The following is a 19,014-nucleotide window of genomic DNA, read 5'->3' on the forward strand; positions in this document are numbered from 1 at the left end:
CTGAGCGTGCGTTCGGCATCACCCACCAAGAAACCAAGCTGACTGACCGTCCAGCTTGAATTGTTTTTCACGCTCCTGATCACTAATGCACTCTCCAATGCTCCTGCTCACACCTACTTACATTAATCCCAGGTCTGATTCTCCCTACCTATCCCTCAGTAATTTGCCTTCCTAACTTGCCCCCAGTAATTTGCCTTCCTGCAATTACAGAGCCAGTAGAAGAAATGGATTCCCAGCCTGTTCTATCACATCTGATTTCTGGGGCCCAAGGCACACGAGAATTTCCCTCTCAGGAAACCTTACACAAAACCGGGGTCTTTTGTTTAGTGTTAGCACTGTGGTGGCACCGCGGTTAGTGTAATGCTTTACAGCAATCAGAAGATTGGGGTTCAATTCCCTCTGCTGTCTGTAAGGAGTTTTTATGTTCTCCCCGTGACTGTGCAGGTTTCCTCCCATGGTTAAAAGAAAGATACACAGGTTAGGTTTAGTAAGCTATGTTAGAACGAGAAGCATGGCGACATCTTTGGGATGCGTTGGACAGTGACACGAACAATACATTTCAATGTACACGTGATGAACAAAGCTAATCCTTAATCTACAGTGTCTTACCTTCCATGTGTCACCGAGGAGCAATTTCCAAAGCATGGTCATGGGGAAAACCTAAATGGAAATGTCTCTGAAACTCTGATTCAAAATTGGGGAAAGTATGGAGAATAAATCACTTCCGGTGATGTTACAATGAAACCCTCCAAAGGGACGCTATCAGACACCATTTACAAGAACAGACCAGACACCCAAAATACTGGCTAGCATTTCAGATTCTTTACTTCAGTCTCACTTCATCAACATTATCCAAACGTTTGACGAAATAAGAAGATGCTGGGTGCTCACTGTACATTCTTGTCAGGAAAGCAGCTGAGATTCTAGTCGTTTGGCACGGTTTTATTGTTTTCACTGCTGAATGAAGCCACTGAAAATGCAGCAAAAAAATACATCCAGTGAGCTGCCTAATATGCTAAATGTTAGTCCGGTCTAACAACAGATGAAGGCTTTCTTTGCCTGGAAGAGATTTCCCAATAAATATATATTTCACAGTATTCACTATCCCCTGTTTCTATGATTCTGACCAAAACTGCTTTATTTTATTTCTCTGTAAATACATGCATTAAAAAAAAGCTGTGTTTGACATCATCTCTGTTGTCAGCATCTGTTTAGCTCGTGTAACACAATTAATAACAGTAACCTTTACTTTTCTCACAAGGTTAGCTGCTGGTAGCTTGTTTTTTTTTCAAATGTATTATTCTGCTACATATTTCTTCTGAAACATCCTGTGAAGCTCACAAATGAGTCATCCTTTTTTTTTAAAACCAGTGCTAGATTTGACATCAATTCTCAAAGGGCACTCTACCATGTCAGAAGCTTACATTCACCTTCCAGCTGACCACACATTACCTTCCATCAGAGACGCACTGTAGACTCAATGCAAGTACGGAGGTGAGAACCATTTGTTACTGTGGAGTGCCAAAGATATTTCTTTAACAGTTATCCAGCTTAAAGGTTGTGAGGGCAACCAGACAAAAGCATTGTTGAATTTGTTTATTACCCACTCGGTGGCCTCTTTATCAGGCACACCTGTACACTTGTTTATTAATGCAAATGTCTAATTAGCCAATCATGTGACAGCAATTCATTGCATAAAAGCATGCAGTTATGGTCAAGAGGTTCAGTTGTTGTTCAGAGTGGGGAAGAACTGGGATCTAGTGACTGATGGCAAAATGATTGTTGGTGCCAGATGGTTTTGCGTAACTCAGGAACTGTTCATCTCATGGGATTTACGTGCACAACCGTCTCTAAAGCTTACAGAGAGTGGTGCAAAAGACAAACAGAAATCCAGTAAGTGGCAGTTCTGTGGGTGAAAACACCTAGTTAACGAGAGATCAGAGGGAAATGGCCAGACTGGTTTAAGCTGACAAGAGTAACTCAATGAACAACATGTTACAACAGTGGTGTGTGAAAGAGCACCTCTGAATGCCCAACACACCAAATGTTGAAGTGGACGAGCTACAGCAACAGAAGGCCATGAACGTACACCCAGTGTCCACTTTATTAGATACAGAAGGTACCGTGTAAAGTGGCCACTGAGTGCAGAAAGCTCATCTTAAATTGGGCAGCACTGTGGTACATTTAGTGGAGTTGCTCCCTCACAGTACCAGAGACTCAAGTTTAATCCTAGCCTTAGGGTGCTGTCTGTGTGCAGTTTGCCTGTTCTCGGTGACCTTACGGGATTTCTCCAGGGACTCCCATGTTCCAAAGGTATGCAGGTGGGTTGGTTGATTGTCCAATGTAAGTTGCACCTCGAATGTGGATGAGTGATAGAAACTGTGAGGAGAATAGAAAATTAGATTAATGTAAATAGGTGGTAGTTGATCAAAGCAGACTCAGTGGGCAAAGGCCTGTTTCTGTGCTGAATCTCTCTGACTCTACGCTGGAAGACAACATGGTTAAAGTTGTGTTGGAGCTTTCCTCACAATTAACTATTGTTAATTGCGTAGTTTATGCTCAAATTGAGGAGCAACTCCTGATTGTTTTGGATTGCTTCAGCATTCAATGAACCCAGGCAAATTTGTATCTCATAATTTACCACCACCACAAACTGCACCATATCCCTTGCTACTCTTACCTAAAAAAACATCAACTTCAGCTTTAACTATTCCAATTGCCCCTAATGAAACTACTATATTTGAAGCTGGGGGTCCACAACCCATTTTTAATGCCCCATGGAACAATACCATCAAGCAAGAGGTCCATGGACCCCAAGTTAGGAGCCCCTGTTTGAAGCAGAGAATTTTCAGAAGTTTGCTGCCCTTTGGGGGAATCTGCTTGGTTCTCCATCTGAAAGAATAACCTTTGTAACTTGTTCTGGTAGGATATTTACACTCCTCTCCTGGCCCCTCTGTTTCCATGGTTTTAATGGCTACCATTGTCTGATACACTTTCAGCTGCATAGGTCCTAAGCTCTGGAATTCTCTCCCTAAACCCATATGTTCATTTTTTTGTCTCCAAGCTTCTCTTAACCACCACACCACTCTACTTTAAACTACTCGCTAAAGCCAATTCTTTGAGTCGGCCCTGGCTACCCATGTTTGTCTCCTTGTGTGCCTCAGTATCAAACTATGTCTAATAATGTTTCAGTGAAGGGCTTTTTATATTAAAGGTGCCAAATTAACATAAGATGATGTTAAATTACCTATTTGTAATTTTAACAGTACACACTTCACTTTGGATTAATGTTCAGCAGAAATTTCCCACGGTTTCGACCCTTTCAAATTCTTGTAAGAATTTAGGAATGGTGTGCACAAAGGACTGGGTGTGGGTGCAGGATAAAGACCACTCTAAGCAAGCAGTAACAATGAAGAGTTCAAAGTTCAGGGGAACACCTTTGTTGGGGGAAGAAGGTTATAGAATTATAAAGTCATACAGCACAAAGTCAGGCTCTTCAGCTTGCCCTGTTGATGCCAACCTTCAGGTCTGGATAGTCTAGAATTTTAGGAGCAAGGCTGAGCTGGATTTCATTCATCGGCAGCTGCACTATTGTGTGATGAGGAATTGCTGTGTACTTGTTCTTGCAGAAACATGGCTACAGGACAACATTCATGCAGTCTATGATGCTCAGGGACTCGGACTACATTATTTTTGTCACTGTTGTAATTACATGCTAATAATAAAACATATGTGCCATATGTTCCTTGTGCGGTGTGTGATTGATGGTACTGTGTTTTGAACCTTCGCCCCAGAGGAACACTGTTTCATTTGGCTGTGGTTGAATCGACAATTTAACCTGAACTTGAATTTGAGCAGGTGTCAGAAGTTATCAACAGGAAAGGCAAATCAGGTTACTGTGAATGCCAGATGTCCAAGATAAAACCAGAAATGCTGAAAACACTCAGCAGGTCAGACAGCATCAACGGAAAGAGAAACAGAGTAAACCTTTAAGGTGGAAGATCCTTCATCCGAACCTGAACCTACATCTTTAACAGCGCCTCTTTCACCTTAGACAGTTGAAGATGTTTGACATGAATCCCCAAACCCTAAGGATTTTCTACAGGGGCACAATTGAGAACATCCTGACTAGCTGTATTACTGCCTGGTATGAGAACAGTACTTCAATCACAGGACTCTGCAGAGAGTGGTGCAGACAACCCAGCGCATCTGTAGATGTGAACCTTCCACTATTCAGGACATTTACAAAGACAGGTGTGCAAAAAGGGTCCAAAGGATCATTGGGGACCCAACTCACCCTAACCACAATCTATTCCAGCTGCTCCCATCTGGGAAATGGTACCGTATTAAAGCCAGGACCAACAGGCTTCGGACAGCTTCTTCCACCAGGCCATCAGACTAATTAATTCACACTGATACAATCGCATTTCTATGCTATATTGACTGTCCTGTTGGATATCATACTGTACATACTATTTATTACAAATTACTATAAATTGCACAATCATCCAGAGACATAATGTAAAGATTTTTACTCATGTATGTGAAAGATGTAAGAAATAAAGTCAATTCAAATATTAGTTCTATTTCTCTTTCCACAGATGCTTCCTGACCTCCCAAATGCTTCCAGCATTTTGCGTTTATGGGAAAGGATTTTAGTGGCAGTGTTCAAAATTCAGTCAGGGTTGACATAATTATGGAAAAGGGCAAAGAAAGACAGAAGTAAATCTTAACTAAATTAAGATAAAGACAGTTTTGCAAAGGCTGAAATGATTTGGCACACATGCACTGGAAAAAATATTTTTAGGTTTATTGTTGCAGAGTGAGGTGTTCAAGGAAGTCAGCGAAGGTCTTCACAAAGACTATCCCAAGTCACGCCTTGATAAGGATACAAGGCAAAGAATGTCAAAAGAGGAAGTTTATATCAGATATTTAAGATACTAACACTAGGCAATAGCTGTCCATTTCCTTCCACAGATACTGCCTGGCTCATTCAGGATTTTGCTTATTGCTCAATAGTGAAGGTAATCTTGAGGAGTATTCCAAGTGCAGAGGTGAAAATAAAGAGAAACAGGAAAGCAAAAGGTGAGCATTAAAAGACTAACCCCCCTCCATACAAAATAAAAAGAGAATTAAAGTGTGAGGATCCAAAAAATACCACACACAGAGGTACAAGAACAGACATTATTGTTAATGAAAATGTTACAACTATCTTTCCAGTAGAAGCATGCTTAGGAACTGTTAAATGGAATAAAGAGTGTCATTTGTAAAGCATAGATCAGTCAGCATGCACTCAGCTAAGTCTTGTGAGGAGATAGCAATGGGCAGAGGTTGGGTGGAAGCTGTGAGAGTTCCACACTTGGTGTATTGCAGTCATGAATCTCTGACAACCTTGGCAGGAATTTTGACAAGCTCTCACTTTGACTGGTCCTCCCCAGCTTCCTGAGTAGTCTCATTTTGGCACATAAGCCAGGCCAGGTGGGCGAATATTTTGGGAATAGTGACCACAGCTCATTATGTTTTGAGATTGTTATGAGCAAGGATAAAATCAGAAACAGTGAGCTGTTGGCCTCCCCTCTCGCTGTGGCAGGAGCGATATATATCTCTCTCCCTTGTTATTGACAGAGCGGCCTGTTGCAATGTCAAGGTATTAGTCTTTGATGGTCTATAGATCACGCTCTCTGGGTGCTTGCAATTGCTTGGTGGTGGGTGGGTGTTGGGGTGTTTGGTGCTTCCTGCTGGAATAAGTGGGAGGAGGTGGAGGGGGTATGGTTGATGCTTTGCCACTGCTTTGGGGTTTGGGGTTCTAATGTTTTTCTGTCATTCATTCTTTAGGTTTTTTTTCCTGTGTTTTGTGGATGTTGGCAAAGATTTCAGGTGGTATATTACACATTCTCTGACATTATACTGAACCATTGTGATCAGTGGGAAGGTACTCAGCTGGGGGAAGGCACATTATGACCGGGTAATACAGGAGCTAAGTGGTGTCTGGGAGCGGCTCAGGTCTGACATGATTATTTAAAGACCAAATCATCAGAGTTCAGGATTGGCAAGTTCCAGTAGGGAGTAAAGACAGGATAGTGAGGGAATGTTAGATATTCCAAGGGGTCCTAAATTTAGTCAGGAAGGAAAAGGAAGGTTTAGGAAGCCAAAATCAGACTGGGCCCTTGTGGAATATAAAGTTAGTAGGAAAGTACTCAAGCAACTCATTAGGAAGGTCATGAAATATCCTTGTCGAGCAGGATCAAGAAGAATCTCAAGGCATTTTATACTTAAATTAAGAAAAGGAGGATAATTAAGCAGGGGGTAAGTCCACTCTAGGATAGAGGTAGAAAGATGTGCTCAGAGTCTGTGACCAATGATGTTCTGTAAGGGTCGGTGCTGGGACATTATATCTCCATGATTTAGATGAAAATGTAACTGGGTGGGTTAGCATATTGGCAAATGACACCAAGATTGGTGGATTTGTGGGCAGTGTAAAAGACTATCATGGGATTAAGTAGTCCAAAGAAGTGGCAGATGGAGTTTAATCCTGGCAAGTGTGAGGTGTTGCATGTCAAATGTAAGGAGAACATGTATAGATAATAGTAGATCCCTTAATGACATTGCGGTAAAGGATTTTAGGGTCCAGGTCCATAGTTCACTGAAAGTGGCAATGCAAGTGGATAGGGTGGTAAAGAAGGTGTGTGGCCACGTTTGCCTTTGCCTTTATTGGTAGGGTTGAGTATCAGAGTACATAGGTTATGCTGCAGCTATATTAAACTTTAGTCAGAAAGCACTGGGAGTATTGCATACAGTTCTGGTCACCTTACCATAGGAAGGATGTGGTGACTGTAGAGAGGGCACAGAAGAGGTTTTCCAGGTTGCTGCCTGGATTAGAGGGCATGAACAATAAGGAAAGGCTGGGTGAACCCCTAGAGTACTGAAAGACGAGGGGAGACCTGTTAGAGATGGTTTTTAAAAAATTTATGAGAGGCATAGTGTAGACAGTCAGAATCTTTTCCTCAGGGTGCCAATGTCAAACAGCAAAGGAGATGCTTTTAAAATTGGGGGGGTGGGGGGGGGTAGTTTAGAGCAACAAAGTTTTTTTTCTACATGGTTTGTGGTAGGTGCCTGGAATGTGTTACTGGGGTAGTAGTGGAAGCAGGCAGCTTGGTGAAATTTAAGAGGCTTTTCGATAGGGACGTGAAGAAAATGAAGATAGACACATAGAATACGAAGGGAATGGAAGGATATGATGATATACATGAGAACAGCATTTACATAAGAAACAGGAGCAGGAGTCGGCCATCTGCCCCGTCGAGCCTGCTCCGTCATCCAATAAGATCATGGCTGATCTGGCCATGGACTCCTCTCCACCTACCTGACTTTTCCCCATAACCCTTAATTCTCCTACTATGCAAAAATCTACCCAACCAAGATTTACTGAGGTAGCCTCCACTACTCCATTTGGCAGAGAATTCCACAGATTCACCACCCTGTAGGAAAAGCAGTTCCTCCTCATCTCTCCCCTAAATCTGCCACAAATCTTGAGGCTACATTCCCTAGCTCTAGTCTCACCTACCAGTGGAAACATCTTTCCTGCCGCTATCTTAACTATCCCTTTCATAATTTTGTTCCTATAAGATCTCCTCTCATTCTTCTGGATTCCAGTGAGTACAGTCCGAGGTGACTTAATCTCTCCTCATAGTCTAACCCCCTCATCTCTGGAATCAAGCTGGTGAACCTCCTCTGCACCGCTTCCAAACTGAGTATATCCTTCCTCAGGTAAGGGGACCAGAACTGCACGCAGTACTCCAAATGCGGCCTCACCAGTACCCTGTACAGTTGCCATTAGTATAAATTGCCATCAAGATTGGCACAGTATCTTTGGGCTGAATGGCTACTACCATGCTGAATTCTTCTATGTTCTACATTTAAATCAAATTTACATTCGAAATATTACCAATGTGAATGGATTAACATGAATATTTATCATCTTTTTCTTATCTTGCATAAAATCAGAATATCCCACATTAACAGCTAGCTTTGAAGGCCTTCTAGAAGTCTGATGAAGGAATTTCAGTACCTCTTGCTTAGTGAGTTAACGATACAGACATCAATGGTGAGCAGTCATGATGCATTTATTTATAGACACAGCATGCTAACAGGGTCTTCCAGCCCACCAAGCCCACACCGCCCAATGACATCTATATGATCAATTAACCTACTAACCCATAAGTCTGTGAAATGTGGGAGGAAACCCACATGGTCATGGGCAGAACATACAAACTCCTTACATATGTTTATGGGAATTGAACCGGGTTCCTGGCACTGTAGCGGCGTTACAGTAACTGCTCAATGAGAGAAATATACAAGAGGATGAGCAAATGCAATTCATTATAAGCTCATATATAATAGTCAAATAATTCCCTTTTCTGTCATCTCACTTCCCCACTCCAAACAGTTCTATTTTATAATAATAATTGGCTAATACAGTCATAGAATACTAAGCACAGGCCCTTCAGCCCATCTAATCAATGCCAAACCATAAATCTTAGACCATAAAACACAGGAGCAGAAGTAGGCCATTCAGCCCATCAAGTCTGCTCTGCCATTCAAACATGGGCTGATCCAATTCTTCCAGTCATCCCCTATCCCCACCCCCCTTCTCCCCATACCCTTTGATGCCCTGGCTAATCAAGAACCTATCTATCTCTGCCTTAAATGCACCCAATGACTTGGCCTCCACAGCTGCTTGAGGCAAAATCCCTCTGACTAAAGTAATTTTTCCGCATCTCTGTTCTAAATGGACGTCCTTCAATTCTGAAGTTCTGCCCTCTTGCGATATCTAATCTGTTCAGGCCTCTTAACATTTGGAATGTTTCTATGAGATCCTCTCTCATTCTCCTGAACTCCAGGGAATACAGTCCAAGAGCTGCCAGACGTCCCTCATACGGTAACCCTTTCAATCCTGGAATCATTTTTGTGAATCTTCTCTGAACCCTCTCCAAAGTCAGTATATCCTTTCTAAAATAAGGAGCCCAAAACTGCACACAATACTCCAAGTGTGGTCTCACGAATTCCTTATAGAGCCTCAACATCACATCCCTGTTCTTATATTCTATACCTCTAGAAATGAATGCCAACATTGCATTTACCTTCTTCACCTCTGACTCAACCTAGAGGTGAACCTTTAGGGTATCTTGCACAAAGACTTCCAAGTCCTTTCTCATCCCTGTAGTTTGAATTCTTTCCCCATCTAAATAATAGTTTGCCCATTTATTTCTTCCACCAAAGTGCATGACCGTACACTTTCCAACATTGTATTTCATACCGCCTAGAACCATTGATTTACATCTGGGACCATACTCCTTCCATCCATATACCTATAAAATTTCTCTTAAATGTCGAAATCAGCCCTGCGTTCAGTGCTTAGTGTGAAAGCATTGCTGTTTTCTCTTCATTTTAAAAGCTATTAGTGTATTACCTGACCCCTTGGGCTCTGAAAATGAGCTTACCTTCAACATAAAGCTATTAAAGCCGTGCGCCTCCATCCTTGTCAGCATCAGTTTCAGACACTGTATTTCATAAACATTTCATGCCTTGACAAAAATTCATTCATCGTCATTTCAACGTGACACTTATTTACATAACTCTGCAGTTGATTTATGTTTCTGCCCAAATTTTGAGAGTAGCAGCATGATGGGGCAAATTTCAGCTTTCATCATCTGCTAATTTACATTGGCTATTTTGCTTGTGGATTTAAATTCTGCTTCTATTTTGGGAAATCTGCCTGATGGTTTATATATTATTTACACGAATACCAAAGGCAAAATGTTTCAGACAGACTTTATTCACTACACTGCATTGCACAAACTATCTCCCCATCTCCAATGTCTGGAGCCTCACTCAAGGTCTGGGTACGGTTGAACTTGTCATATTTGGCTGTTTTTCTTATTTAAAGAGTGGCAGAGTCACAAGGATTTGTTTTTTTTTCATTTGGCGATACAGTGCAGAGTGGGCCCTCCAAGCCATGCCACTGCAGCAGCCGTCGACAAACCCAATTAACCCTAAACTATTCATGGGACAATTTACAGTGACCAATTAACCTACCCAGTACGTCTCTGGACTGTGGGAGGAAAGCAGAACACTGGGGAAAACCCACACATTCCATGGGGAAGGCATACAGACTCCTTTCTGACGGTGCCAGAATTGAACTCCAAACTTGAAATACCCCAAGCTGCAATTGCTTTGGGCTAACTGCTATGCTACCGTGGCACTAACTACTGTACCATGGCTTCAAATGCTTGAAATCTCAATTATAATACATAAACATTCTAAATCCTCACTGTAGAATTATGATATTTTCAGTTTCATAAGACATTAGCATAATTTGTCGATTTACACCACATTTTCAGACATAAACAGGTATAAACATCATTTCAAATTTGCTGAAACAAATATTCTTCAAGTACTTCCATAAGTCCTTATTGAATTTCCACAACTCTTACTTGACTCACCTCCTCCTGGACAGCGTGAGGAGGAGGCTCTCCTGGTCCTCACTGGTTTCCAGATTCATTGGATCATTCTTTGCTACCTCTGCCAGAACCAATGAGATTCCACCAGCAGATACATTTCCCCTCACTTTTCAGCAATCCAATACAATAGTTTCATTCCTAACTGCTCAAGACTCAAACAGACTTTCTAGGAGAAGCAAGGATTCAAGAGCATTTCCTCCAATCCCATGCTCCGCATTCAATTTTCCAAAATGGCGTCTCCTCTACACTGCGGACATCAAATGCAAATCCGGTGACAAAGTTGCAGAATATCTGTGCTTAATCATGGGCTTCTTGTTGTCTGCCACTTTACTTCTCCTTGCCACTCTATCCTGCCTTGTCTGTGGCCTCTTTCATTATTTTCATAAATTCTAATCTAGACTTGAGAAACACCATCTCATCTTTCATCCAGGCTCTTGGCGTCTTTCCAGGTACTACTGAATTCAGTGTAAATTGGGTAAATTGGTTTTGCTGCTTCTTAATTGGCCAGTTCTGCTGTAGGTCCTGCATATGTAATATTGGCTGTCCTTTTGTTCTCCACTACAGCTCTGCATTTTGCAGCTTTCACATTTCTTTGTTTACATTTTCCTTCTCTAACTGCCTAATGTAGCAATCTGTAAGTTTCCTATTCGTCATTAGATTAACAATTGTCCTTGTTAATCTATCAACCCAGTTACTTCATCGACAGCTTATCCTGGCCTCACCTTTCACCTCTGAGGTATTCCCTTTGTCCTATCCTTCCTTTCCCCACCATCTCTGCAACTTGGAACAGACTTGTTTTCTCTCTTTTTCTGAGTTCTTCAACCTGAAACATCACTTTCGTTTCTCTGCCCATGAATGATGTCTTATTTCAGCCTTCCTGCATCTACAGTGGTTTTATTTTCATTTACTTCAATGAGCTGTTGTGTGCTGGGATTTTTAAAAAAAGTTCAGCTATTTTTAAGGAACACTTGCCCTGTAACTTCTGTGTTGCGGGCAGAAGAGTTTAGTATCAGCAAAGCTGCTAGATACAGTTAGCAACAGAATATTGTTATAAGTCAATGTGACTTACTATGGGAAGTGCAGCTTGAAAGTGGAAAGTTGTACATATCCACTCTAGTTGACTGGCGGTTTGTTCGCTATTGGTAATAACATTGCTTATGTAGCCTTACATAAATCTGAATCTTCACAATTGGCTCACTTGGTCAAGTAGCAAATGGTAATGCCCTCCCTTTGATACTCTCTGCATTGTTCAGGTAGAAGGTCATTTCACAATTTGCACCTCAACTTTATGAACATAAAAGTCGCAAGCCTGGATGTGACTTTGACTGTTTGTTAGTAGTTAGAAGCAGAAAGCCAATATGTTCTAATGGAAAGTGCTACTCCTTTGACTGACATGCATATGTTGCCTTAGGATCCTGTAAATTAACACCTCAATGTAGCAATGGTAGATTCCGGATCTACAGGACTATAAGGCAACGCATGCATGTCAGACTAAGGAGTGGTCTTTTGAGTAGACTACCTTGGCTTTCAGCTTCTAACCTCTAACAAACACAGGGAGAACAAAGGCACAAAGACAGAGAACAAAGAAAGTCATCTCTGGGTAGGATCCGTACACATGATAGGGGCCCGGCTCATTGATGGATAGTTCTATTCGAGATGAAGCATTATCTGACAACTATTTTCTCTGCAGATGATCTGTGGTACAAAGGGGTAGGAAAAAATATTCATGTCTTTAAGGCTTCAGTGATTTCCTTCCCATACATCTTTCTGAAATGTTCCCTTTCTCACTAACTGCAGGGGATGAAGTGTCCAGCTACACTACTGATATTATTGAACAAGAAGGAGATGCAAGAGACAAGTCACGCATTGTTACCTGTCAATGTTCCCTGCCTTTTGTAAAAAAAAGCATTAGATGCCTTATTTCTACCTCCACATAATTGTACTAACATGTGAAGAGAATCACTGATGTCAAGCAGAGCTGATGGACTGAATACTCCCCCCTTGAATCCTAACTCCCTCAATGGTTTAAATATCAACAGTACTTATGTATTATGACATAGAAAGATGCCATTCAGCCCATCTGGACTATGTCACCTATCCCATTAGTCCCTCTCCTTATTTCTTGTAGCTATGCACTTGTTGCCTCTTGCACGCACATGAACCTCATTTTGATTCTTTTGTCATTTGCCTGCGTTAAGGGGTAATTTACATAGCCAATTGAACTGCCAGCACACAACAGCAGCACCTAGTAAAAACCCAGAGTTCAGTCTCCACACAGACAACAACCAAGGTCAGAATCAAACCTGTGATCCTGGAGCTGTGAGGCACCAGCTCCTCAATGGCACTCCAAACACACCCACATCCTGTTGAAACTACAGAACAAAGCAAAAGTGAACCAACAAAGCAATTTCAAACCTTTTTCTGGAATAATTTGTGGTGAAAGTGAAATATAAAGAAAATCAGGTGTAACTTAAAACCATTTTTTTTCATCTAATTGAAACATAGAACTAGAACCTCAGTATTACTAATAACTGTGCATAGAATACTGATCGATGTACAGGGGAACATATTTGAACTTCTAAATACCGTATGTACATGATTCATACTTTGTTTACACTTTTATTTAAAAGAACATGACATACTTCAGCACAATGATACGGATTCCCTTTGTGGGTTTAAGGGGAAGAAAGTGCTGATGTTATTCAACAAAAGAAATAATTTATACCATTCGCGATCATTCCATCAACTTGTGATTACAGGCAACAGGTTAAGGTGCAGACAATAAAAAAAACACTAATGAATGCAACCATTTCACAAACTTTATACAAAATAAATATTTAACAATACTTGCAGAAAACTGTTCCTTCAAACACACACTCAAACAACTACTGAAAATTAAACCCAATGGGTTCATTGATAAGCTTACAGAGACGGTGCCATTTAGAGCATTTCCTGTATTCTTCTGAATTTCCCCTCAAAGTAGATTTAAAACTGCAATACATTATATAATTCAAAATTATAATGAATGCATTGTCTTTTTTAAAAAAAAGGCAGCAGGAAAGAAACAAATATCAAACGTTTCATTCAGTTTTACATATTCTGCATGTCACCTGAAGTATATAATCACATTTTCTTACAGCAGTTTTACAACAGATATATCCATATTTTACTATATATATTCACTGTAAAATATGGTTAAATATACAGATTTGGAACATGTTACAAAGGTTGTACTACATATAACTGAACTTGCATCGTCCCACAAAAGCAAGAGTCAAGTGCTCTCCGAGGGCCGTATGTATTTTTTGACTGTGCTACAATCTGTAACTCACTCCGAAACAGGTGTAAGCTTATATAATATATAGTGTTTCTTTAAAAGCAAGTGCTTATGGATAACAGCATGCTGTAAAACACACCATGTAATCTACTGACCTTGCAATTATCCACAACAGTAATTTTTATTGGGGGGGGGTGTGGGAGAAGGAGCAACTTGACATGCAATGGGCACAAAACAACAGTTGCGATAAAAGTCTTCCGGTATTATGCACCGAACCAGTTGAAACTGAAAAATTGGAACATGTTCACTTTTGTAGAATTGCCAACACTATATATTAGATAAGCAAAACAACTTGTACTGGGCAGGTAACAAATGTGTGACACATGCCACTTGCAAGATATATTTTACATATATGTATTTTGTATTTTATATAACATACTGCAGCTTTACATAATAATAAGATTAAAGCTGCCTTTTTGGGAATGGCATTCAGTAGCAAAAACAGGATTTAAAAATTAGAATTCTATCAGCATCAACACCATAAAAACAACAAAACATATTTTCCAAGTACTGTAAAAATGTAGTGTGTTTGACTTCGAACAACTTTTATTTAAAAAAAGTAATTTACACCAAAAATGTCAATTAGCTAAATTTTTTGATGCAGATCTGTTTCTGAACAATAGCTTAAGCAGTCTTCATAGAATCATTCTTTCAAAATGTTAATTTCTGTGTTTTACATTTATTTGATAAATGACAGTATTACAAAAACTCATCAAGTTAACAAGAATGACATTTACATGTACCGTACAGCATTTGAAAGCACAAATATTTAAAACCTCTGCAACAATTACAACAAAACCTGAAGGTCAGAATAATTTACAGGAGAAAGAAGGGGTCTATAAAACAGCAAAGAGCCCACAATTTTTTTTGCAAACTTTTTTTTGTGTGTTTTTTTTTCACTGTTTCACTACACTCTTTCACAACAGAATTCAGTTTATTACAAAACCTCCACAAAATGCTTGCCTTTTCTCTCTCGCTCTCTCTCACTCACTCTCTCTCTTCGGTATTTTGGTTTTCCAGAGCAGTTAATGTAACTCTACGTCCTTTTATTAACACCCTGAGGAATAAGAGGGTTACGCACACATCCAAACACATCACATCACTGCTAAGAAAAATATACACTTACAAAATATATTACAAATTGGCACACTGAAAAATATACAAGAATTTATAGACGTCAAAGTTCATTTTTAGAATTTTTTTAACTCTACAGATCAATATTTATAAAGCTCATTCTAAAGAAAGGCAAACAATACTAAAATGTTTTAGCATTGTACTGTGATACATCTCAAAACATTTTATTTTTACATTCTGTGAGTTTTTAATTTCTCCCTTTCAATTTAGGAAATGCATCTCTTTTAGCACCATGAAACACGAGCAGCTCAGTGGTATCTTTGCTTCTCTTTTAAGCTCTGTATTTACATTCAAATTTCAGAAGGTAGAAGTTTGAAAGGCAATAAGCAAAATAATGGCCAGAACTGTAGGCAGCTGAGTTCACTGTAGCAACCCATTGAGCTTCACCCTGGGTCCTGGTGTTTGACTGAGGAAGTCGGAGAGGGAAAAACAATGCATTAGAGACAAAATCCGACACGAAGCACTGGACCCAAAGTAACAGTAAACTAGTTACACCATTGTACAGGATTTGCTCTTAGACAAAGTAAGCTTAGTTCAGGCAATGACATTATCCTTACCAAAGGTTCAGGCAGAGTGGCTTTGCTCAGAATGATTAGTGAAAAACATTCAACTTACATAGGCTGGTATTCTCACTCATCATAGCTGGCCAGTTTCCATGCATGGACTAATAGCTCTGCAGGTGTGCAGATAGTCGAAGAACCAGCTGCAGCACACGTGACACTCATGGCAAATGATGCTCAAGAGGTCATCACCCTGCTTCTAGAATTCTACTGCTCACTGTTTGAAGAATTGAGAGACAAGAAACCCTGGATTATGAGTGTGAGAGATCTGCTATGGGTGAATGACCACACCTCTGGAGTACTTCAATGGCTCTTAAAAATAAGGATTCCTCATCAGGAAAGTCACCAATTAAATGCAAACTTTGTACTCCTCATCAAACATGCGAACAAAACAAGGGTTAGTTCTCTAATCCATGACAAACTGTGTAAGCACCTTGTATGTCATTGACTTTTATCTGCAAGAGGTATGGCTTTACATTTTGGTGTGTATAGAAAAAGAAATGAGTCAGTTGAAAATCAGTGTGAAAACTATGTTCTCAGTAACCCTATTCATTATTTTCTAGCCAAAACCTTCTTGCTATTTAGATTTGATTTTGGGTGAGAGTAGTTTGATGAGGAACCAGGATTCTGGGTGTGTACTTTGTCATGATTAAAGCACATGATACTGTCTCTGGAAAATAAGAGAATTTATTTTTATGCATAGTGATTTAAGCCAGATCGGATGCAGTAAGGTATCTTTGCTTTTTTCATTTCTTCACTCTGGCCCGACTGTGTTGACCTTTCTAAGCCATTTAAAAAATGATGAGCTCATTGAACATATCCATGCAAGTACTTTGCAGCAAGAGGCCCTGGGAAGTAACACAGGCAAGAATCTGGCACCCTACGTACATTTCCTTCTTCTGTACTCCACAGGTGACATGAGCAGTCCTTTGTAAAATGGCCTTAATCAGCTGACTCAGACAATCAGACTTGGGGCCTCCTGTTTCCCTGAGCACTAGAAATGAGCCATTGGAGGAAGCCTACTTTTTAAATATTTAAGCCTTTCAAAAAAAAATTGCTGAGAAAACTTGATTTTTATTCAATCTCTTTAATGATCGAATTTTAAAAGGGAGCTGATGTGTAAAATCCATTTTGCCATTTGTTAGTACACACCGATATGTTAAACTAGACATAAGGGCTACAGCTGGATGCAACTGAGTTTCTCCTCTGAAGCCAGAAGATTTTCTCCTGTAATATAATCAGCCTTGTACCCACTTCCATGAAAATACATTTAATTAATTATTTTAAAAATCTGTAATTTTTTTTTGTTTCACTTTCCATTGGACATCATCAATTCCCCACAAACATTACCTAATTTATTTTTCCCTATTGTCATTAACTTTAAATTTTGTCCCTAGATCTTGAATCCTTTCCTCAAAAGATTTTTTTTTGTGGCCATCTTCATAAGAATCTTAAAATATCTTTACAGAGACCCCTGATTTAGTCACTGTTCATCATCACAAAATTACGTTCATGGTAAGTTGCTTGATCTTTCGGAAAACAGCAACATAACCCTCCATTAAATTCATCAGAATCATTTCTCTTCCAGTACCAGGCAGGCAGCCGACTGAATATTCATCATGATTTTTATCCATAAGATGGTCCACATTACTGTTTTGCTTCTCTCATATAAACTGCCATGACGTGAATCCCTTGAGATGTTAACTCACATTAGTTCACCACAATACCGCACTGGATATTAGCTAAAAGAGTGCTTTAATAGCCAATCAACTCAGTAAATAATATGGTCAAAAATAATAATGATTGATTTATTTTTATTGTAAACTTCAGACTTAACGACTAATTAACAAGAATTGGTTCACTGAAAGATCGATTTACATCAACATCCAGCTCAATTACATTTTAGTCTGATGCATCAGAGACAATATTTCTGATCAGCTGAGTTGGTTTTGTACATAGAATAGTACAGCATAGTAGAGGCCCTTTGGTCCACAATGTTGTGCTGACCCTTAAACCCTGCCTCCCATATAACCCCACACCTTAAATTCCTCCATGTACCTGTCTAGTAGTCTCTTAAACTTCACTAGTGTATCTGCCTCCACCACTGACTCAGGCAATGCATTCCATGCACCAACCACTCTCTGAGTAAAAAACCTTCCTCTAATATCCCCCTTGAACTTCCCACCCCTTACCTTAAAGCCATGTCCTCTTGTATTGAGCAGTGGTGCCCTGGGGAAGAGGCACTGGCTGTCCACTCTATCTATTCCTCTTAATATCTTGTATACCTCTATACCATGTAGACCATGTAGGTCTGACACGGTGGTCAGCAGCACAGGAGTGCCGCAGGGGACCGTGCTCTCTCCGGTCCTGTTCACCCTGTACACATCAGACTTCCAATATAACTCGGAGTTCTGCCATGTGCAGAAGTTCGCTGACGACACGGCCATAGTGGGGTGTGTCAGGAATGGACAGGAGGAGGAGTATAGGAAACTGATACAGGACTTCGTGATATGGTGCAACTCAAACTACCTCCGTCTCAATATCACCAAGACCAAGGAGATGGTGGTGGACTTTAGGAGATCTAGGCCTCATATGGAGCCAGTGATCATTAATGGAGAATGTGTGGAGCAGGTTAAGACCTACAAGTATCTGGGAGTACAGTTAGACGAGAAGCTAGACTGGACCGCCAACACAGATGCCTTGTGCAGGAAGGCACAGAGTTGACTGTACTTCCTTAGAAGGTTGGCGTCATTCAATGTCTGCAGTGAGATGCTGAAGATGTTCTATAGGTCAGTTGTGGAGAGCGCCCTCTTCTTTGTGGTGGTGTGTTGGGGAGGCAGCATTAAGAAGAGGGACGCCTCACTTCTTAATAAGCTGGTAAGGAAGGCGGGCTCTGTCGTGGGCAAAGTACTGGAGAGTATAACATCGGTAGCTGAGCGAAGGGCGCTGAGTAGGCTACGGTCAATTATGGAAAACCCTGAACATCCTCTACATAGCATCATCCAGAGACAGAGAAGCAGTTTCAGCGACAGGTTGCTATCGATGCAATGCTCCTCAGACAGGATGAAGAGGTCAATACTCCCCAATGCCATTAGGCTTTACAATTCAACCGCCAGGAGTAAGATATGTTAAAGTGCCGGGGTTGATTGTATTTAATGTATTTAAGTAAACTACTTAAGAACTTTTTAAAAGCTATTATTAATGCTTTTTGAGAGAGTGATTTAGATGCATATCATATTTTTACTGAGTTAAGTATTGTATGTAATTAGTTTTGCTACAACAAGTGTATGGGACATTGGAAAAAATGTTGAATTTCCCCATGGGGATGAATAAAGTATCTATCTATCTATCTATCTATCTATCTATTATGTCTCCTCTCATCCTCCTTCTCTCCAAAGAGTAAAGCCCTAGCTCCCTTAATCTCTGATCATAATGCATACTCTCTAAACCAGGCAGCATCCTG

General features: G+C 40.3%; 1 protein-coding gene and 1 long non-coding RNA gene across 3 annotated transcripts in view; both read right to left on the reverse strand.

Annotated features, from left to right (window-relative positions):
- Window positions 1–878: 878 nt before the first annotated feature.
- Window positions 879–9,616, reverse strand: LOC140734054 (uncharacterized). Its single transcript, XR_012100454.1, has 3 exons — window positions 9,501–9,616; window positions 2,282–2,379; window positions 879–970 (listed from the first exon to the last, which is right to left on the reverse strand). It is a non-coding gene; the product is annotated as an uncharacterized lncRNA (long non-coding RNA).
- Window positions 9,617–13,123: 3,507 nt separating this feature from the next.
- Window positions 13,124–19,014, reverse strand: part of LOC140734236 (neurite extension and migration factor-like) — a 278,558-nt gene continuing 272,667 nt past the window's right edge. For both annotated transcript variants that reach the window (XM_073057928.1, XM_073057930.1), the window contains exon 5: window positions 13,124–15,397. The gene's annotated coding sequence lies outside the window, so the exon portion shown is untranslated. The remainder of the gene's footprint in view (window positions 15,398–19,014) is intronic.

The sequence above is a fragment of the Hemitrygon akajei genome, chromosome 10 (assembly GCF_048418815.1).
Source record: "Hemitrygon akajei chromosome 10, sHemAka1.3, whole genome shotgun sequence".
NCBI lineage: Eukaryota > Metazoa > Chordata > Chondrichthyes > Myliobatiformes > Dasyatidae > Hemitrygon > Hemitrygon akajei.